We start from the raw sequence: 7,480 nt of genomic DNA, 5'->3' as shown, positions 1-7,480 counted from the left end.
TGCTGATTGCCAATGATCAAGTCAAAAAACGTAGTTCTGATTTCTAGGGTAAGGCCCCTTATATAGATGTTGGGGATCCTTGAATTGGACTTGGTATAGGAGACTTGGTAGTCAAGTCTCAGAATTAGAATGAACTTTGGAGTCCCAAATGGTAGGAAACTGATTCCTTATCCTTCTAGGTCCCTTAGAGGCTAATCTGCAAGGATTTATGTCCTTATTGGGATTCTTCTCAACAGCTGATTTTTCCCTTATTAATTAATTACTAAATTAATTAATATTCAGGGTTTTGGGCCTTCTTTGTTCCATCAGGCCTGATCTGGTCCATCAGGCCTGATCAATGTGTTAACCTTTTTGGTCCGAATGTCATACATCTTTTTATTGGGCCTTGTAGCCCAAATCATGTGCAATTAATGCAATATTTAATTACGTAATCAAGATTTATTTATCCCTATCAACAATATTATTTTTTTTAAAATACGATTCGGGGTCGGGGATCGGGGCGGGGATACACTAATCCCCACCCCGCCCCGATCCCCGAATTTTTTACACATATCTTCCCGATCCCCGCCCCGTACCCGAAAAAATCCCCGATTTCCCGCCCCGTTCGGGGCGGGGATCGGATCGGGGTCGGGCGGGGCGGGGGAAATGCCCCTCCCTAGTTGTGGGCCTACTAGTATAAATATAAAATGCACAAAGCACACATCCCCAAATCCAAGAAGACAGGACAAGAAGGAAGAATGACAACCTCCTTTCTTTTCAAGCAAACACCGACAGCCACTCCTAAATGCAATACCACCGGCCACTTCACTCCCACTCCCACTTACCCAAGTTCATTCTTTTTATACAATCTATACCTTTTATATATAGTCAAATCATAAAACAAACATAAAAACATTTATTATTTTTTGTACTATTATAAAATCATGATATGTATATTTAATTGATGTTGACATATAATTTATTCAAAACACAAACTTATATATGTACATTCAAACTTTTATTTACATGTCACACCCTAATTAAAACCTTTATTTTAATTTACAAACCCTCATGTAAACTCCTATATACAAAAATATTTTTACAGTATAGATCTTGTACATATTCAACAAATGTATACATGTCTGTCTCCTTGATGATTTACTTATTTTTGTCATATGGGTCCTACTTGTTGTCGATTCTTGATGGAGTTTTGCTCTTTATTTTTGAAGGGTCTCTATCCCCAAAACCCCAAATGGGAGCAAACTGCAAATGATTGTTTTAAAAAAAATTAGCTCTTTCTCTCTTGGAAATCTAAAATTTCAGATTAATATCTAATTGACTCATCATTCATTCATCCGTATCATCAACAAATTTGATATAAATGTGTAATAACATCAAATTCATATTGATCATGCTCGCATATTTTACATAAATGAGAGTAAGAAACAATAATTATGTTTGCCGAATATTCTGCAAACTGGATAAAAATAAATTGAGAAAAAATATCATAAAGTTAACTTTAGAAAAATTATCTAAAGTTTTTAGTATTTTACATATAAAACTTGAATGGTATTTTTGTACTAATATAAATATAACCCCCTACATTTACAAAAATAGTCTTGACTTTTTATTCATAACTCACTTAACTTTAGATAATTATCTAAAGTTAACTTTAGGGTCCTTAAGCCCAAACAAATTTGATATAATTGTGTAATAAGAAATATTTTTGTATTATTCATGCTTATAGATTTAAATTTGATGTTTATAGTAAATTTATTTATGTGTCACCATTTTTTCTAACTACTAATATAAAATGACAAAAGTATAATTTCTGGCATTATTAGTTTCACAATTTGAATATGTATTAACTATCCCGTAAATCGTAATTTTATTAAAATGGTAGTTTAAATTTGATCTGTATAATTCGATTTCCGGTCTGGTTTAATCAGATATCCGAATATTTAGATATCCGGTTAAATCGGATCCGGATACGGAATATAATTTCAGAAATCCGAAAAATCGGATATTCATTTTAAATTTTAAAATCGACCGAATATCCGATTTTGCTCATCCCTAAAGCCCAGTAGTTTATCTCTAAATATGGCTTGCATCGACACCAACAATACTTTCACCTACCGTATGATTGTTATTTTGACTATCCTTTTTAACTCGGAGAGAATCTCATTTTGCAGCCATTCATTTTGGCCATAATTCATTTTATACATGTACTTTAGAAATTATAATTTACATCAATTTTTTTAAAACCCGATTCTACCCTGTTTATCTAATTATTTAGCCATAATTTTTATCTTTTACAATATATTTTATCTTTTTTCTTCAAGAATGGATTAAATATATTATTAAAGACAACAATTAGGGGCTAAAACTTGATGTGATTAGGCAAAAAGGGTGCAACTTGAATTGGGTTTTAAAGAAGTAGATGTAAACTGCAATTTCTGAAAGTAGATTTACAGAAGTGATTTTTTGGCCAAATCTAAGGGGTGAAAAATGCAATTCTTTTTTTTAACTCGTTGCCATCTACAAATTCTACTTATATTTAACAACCAAACCAAAGCAATCAAAATCACAAATAAAATATTAACAACATGATAATCTAGCACAGTGCTATTTACCTTCACTACGCCTACCATTTCTTGAAATATTTGATCCTAAACAATTCTATAAGTATACCAAACATGTTATTTATTCAATTACATAAAATTACACAAAACAAAATGTGAATAATAATACATAAAACTCATAAAATTATTTGATTATTTCTAATCATTTAGTTTAAAAATCGTATTTTTAATTTATTTCTAAATATGTCGCATTTTTAAAATTATTCTTTAAAAAATTGTATTTTAAAAAAACCCACTAATTTTTATCCATTTCGAGTATACTATATTTTCATATATATATATTTGTACAATATATGATAAATATATGTTTAACTAAAATAATAAAATAATTATATATATAATTACATACGTATAAATTATCAAAAAATTAATATTAAATTCATAATTAGAATAATCGCCAATAATCTTTGTCGAACGGTACCGTTAGGTATGAAGTACAACACAAGGGTGGTAAATGTATTATCTTGATTTTCTTGATTTTATGGTCTTGAAAATCAGATAATATTTTTAGCTTAGGAACTCTAACAGCTAGGTGTAAATTTGTAGTGATAAATAACTGAATGTAAAGTACACAAACAATTTATTAAAACTCACTTAATTTATATTTAAATCCAATTTGTTGTGTTACAAATCTGTGTTCTTGAATGATAAGAACTCAACCACTTCTCTTGAGAAAATACAAGATTTCAAGATCTGTTTTTGTTCCATCTAAATAAAGGACATGTGATATCTTTTATAGAATAACATGCACAGCTTACAAAGATTAATTAAAATTGTAACATCCCACATCGATACGAATAAAAGTGTTTGGGACCTTTATAGTGACAAGTCAACAACCAATGTGTAACAAATTACTTGCTTTTTCGGACTAACCTGTGGCGGGTTGTTGGGTCCAGTACGCATTCGGTTATGGGCTTGGGTGTTATAAATGATATCAAAGCTCTGCCTGGCCGGAAGTGCAGAGACACTGCCCAGATTCTGTATGTATGTTTGTGAGATCGACAAGGACGTCTATCCTATAAGAGGGGGTGTTTGTAACATCCCACATCGATAAGAATAAGAGTATTTGTGACCTTTCTAGATACAAGTCAACGACTAATGTGTACTAAATCGCTAACTTTTTCGGACTGACCTGTGGTGGGTTGTTGGGTCTAGTATGGATTCAGTTGTGGGCTTGGGTGTTATAAAAATGGACTAACACATATTCTAAAGTCTATTTTTCTATTTCCACTTTTAAGTATAAAAAATCTTCATATAATCTAATAGGTCTGTGACCCTCCTTTGTCCAGTTCATCTTGGCCCTCGATCTTACATTCTTCAAGCTACATTTGTAGACTTTCCAATTCAATGATAAAATTGTTTGTTGACTGATAATCGTGGATCTTCAAGTTGTCTATATTCCAAATTTTGAAGATATTATCGAGATATATTTTATCATATATAGAAGTCACATATCCATATGTAGAATGACTTATCGATATCTCTACTTCTCTATAAGTATTATGACTTTTCAAGATTTTTATTTCTCTACAAGTGAATTGACTTGTCGATATCTCTAGTTCTCTATATGCAGTTTGGCTTTTTGATATCTCTAGTTCTTGACACATGCTTTTGACTTGTCGATATCTCCACTTCTCTATATATAATTTTGACTTGTCGATATCTCTTTGGACTTCTCTACAAGTCATTTTTGACTTCTCGACAGACATCTCTATACATCTTGATCTGTGACTTATTGATATGTGACTTAGAACATACTTCTGGAAATAGCATTATTCAAATCCAAGCTTCTACACTTCTCTTTGAGGCATGATCGGAATTGATCTTCTTCTAGAGTTTATTCCTTAGATTGATGGTCGTTCATATAAAAATCCTCTAGTCTAATCTCCTTAACACTTTTACAGACTCAAGAAATACAAATACAAAATACAATAATATTATCATACTATTAGATATTGAATGCAACGCATGAGGGGGGGGGGGGGTGAATGTGTTTCTTGGATTTTTAGCCTTTTTAAAATTGTTTGGATTATAGATGAACAAAGCAGTTATGATATAGTAGAGATATTGTATTTACAAAATTAATTAACAAGCACAATATTTTCAAAACTCACTTAATTTATATTAATTAAGTTGGTCTTGCTACAAATTCTTTGTTCTTAAGAAAGTAAGAACTCAGCTTCAATCTTGAGAGAATACAAGAAAAACTAGATCTGTTTGTTACTTGTGAACTAAGGACCCGTGCATGCTTTATAGACTAGCAGCACGGGCTTACAAGACTTGCACTAATATATACTAAACTACTTTCTAAAGGAACCTTTTCCTATTTCCATTTTCAGTTTAGCAAATATGTGCAGAATCTTGCAGGTCTGTGACTACCCTTTATCCAGTTAATCTTGGCTCTTGATCTTATATTCTTCCAACTACTTTGTAGAATTTTCAATCTAGTGAATAGATAGTTTGTTGATTGATAATATTGAATCTTTAACTTGTCTGCATTCTGTATTTGAGAAGTATATCGAGATCTCTAGTTTTTTTATAGAGAAGTAACATCTCGATAAGTATAATGACTTAGTGAGATCTCTTAGTTCTCTATAGGTATACTTGACTTGTCTAGGTCTCTAGATCCTTACATGTGAAATGACTTGTCGATATGTCTAAGATCTCTACATGAAAAAATGACTTGTAGATATCTCTGAGAGCACTATATACACATTTTAACTCATCGATATCTCTGAGATCTCTATATGAGAAATTGACTTGTCGATATCTCCAATTAGTCACATCTTCATTTAACTTGTCGATATCTCTGAGTTCTCCACATGCAGAAATGACTTGTCGATATCTCCCGTCTCTCCGTCTTCATTTGACTTGTCGATATCTCTTAGACTTCTCTATAAGACATTTTGGACTTCTCGATAAGTCAATCTGGACTTCTCGAATGACTTCTCGATACACCTTGATCTGTTACTTATCAATATCTTGACTTAGCACATCTTTCATAGAACAACTTTATTCAACTCCAAACTTCTACATCTTTTTTATGAGGCATGATCATGGCTTGATCTTCTTCCAGAGTTTATTTCTCAGCTTGAATCTGTTCACAGAAAAATCCTCTAGTCTAATCTTCTAACCATTTTTCAAGACTCAAGAAATACAATACAGAATACATATTTAGATTATCATACAACTCAATCTTAGGATTGTCAGTGTGACTTAGTCTTGTTATTGTATATGCATGTTTTGCACAACAATCTCCCCCAATTTGTGAGAAGATTGCTTATCACAAATTAATGCCTGATAACATGACTAACACCAAGCTAAAATCAAATACAAAAAAAATTGACAGATTGAAAAATATAAACTTTTATACATTGAGTAATTACATCAATACAAACATTATAGACATTAGGTGCATTTTTCATAGCCTGGTTCTTTCCTAATGAGGTCCTTGAGATTTACTAGCACTTGGAGTTATGTAATTATTTTTGTCCCTCTTAAGGCTTCTACCAGTTTGAGCCATTCATCCAATGAGTAAATATTGAGGTAACAAACCTTGACCTGTTAGGAATATGTTGTGTACTTGATGATAAGTTAAACAAAACACATGTTAGATTTAATTCAGTGGTTCTGTAGCCTTCAACGGATGATCACTTTAACATCCGTTGAAAGGGTAGCTTATGTATTAATAAGTTTAGTAGCATATTTCTGCATATTATAATACCTTAGAGAATCAGATGTTGTAGAATATTTTAAGTCACGTTGACTACTAGATTGATATACAAGATAGGTTGGCTTATTATAAATATTAGATGCCTTATAATCTTGTATAAATAAAATGGGGTCAACTACCATGAAGATAGCCTCAACGGATGTCCCAAAAGGCTTCAACGGATAATCAACTAATGTCTCAACGGATGATCAACTGGACTCTCAACAGATGTTCCACAAAGCTTCAACGGATGATCTAACTGAGTTCCAACGGATGAACAAATTCAAAAGAGCAGTTGATAGTGACTTGAAAGTCACATGCGTTGATTGTATGCAAAAGAAATATGGCAGCCTATTATCAGGTTTTAGAGAACAAAGAAACATTTCCATTTCCATGCTTGACTGAAGATATTCAAAGATGCTGGCTGAGAAATTAAGGAGCATGAAATTAGAATAAAAACATTTTGTCTTATTTGTTTGTCTGTTTATCATGTAACTTGGTGATATATAAACCAAGTGTAGCAAGTAGAACAATATCCAAGTTAGTAAGGAATTACCAGAGAAATAGATAAAGCTATATATGTAAGGAATTTATCTGTTCTTGTGAGTTCAACTTGTAAGCAGCTGTGTGCAACTACATTGCATCACAGAGTTCTCAAATTAATATATATCTCTGGTGGATAAATTCAATCCACCGGAAAGTTTTTAAATACTTGTATTTAATTACTTTGTGTTTAATTTCTTCAATACTTTCATTCCGTACTTTAGCCTAATCAAACACTGATATACCTTCATAGTAAAACAGTTCTTAAAATTGAAAAAGTAGGCAGAATTACCTTTAACCCCCCTTCTATAATTCTTTGTTAGATTGTTTGGGAATAACAATTGGTATCAGAGCAAGCTCTTGAAGTACAAAGAGTTTAAAGATCACAACAACTAACAAGATGAACATAAAAGATGTTGGAGTGAAGATTCCATTTTTGGACAAAGACAATTATCACCACTGGAAGGTGAAAATGCACCTGCATTTCCTTTCTCAAGATGAAGAATATGTGAACTGTATTGAGAAAGGTCCACATGTCCCTATGAGAGCGGCTACAGGAAATGAGCTATCCATCCCAAAGTCTAGAGCAGAATGGTCTAATCCA

The sequence above is a fragment of the Apium graveolens genome, chromosome 5 (assembly GCF_009905375.1).
Source record: "Apium graveolens cultivar Ventura chromosome 5, ASM990537v1, whole genome shotgun sequence".
NCBI lineage: Eukaryota > Viridiplantae > Streptophyta > Magnoliopsida > Apiales > Apiaceae > Apium > Apium graveolens.
Note: the sequence above shows the minus strand (reverse complement) of the source record.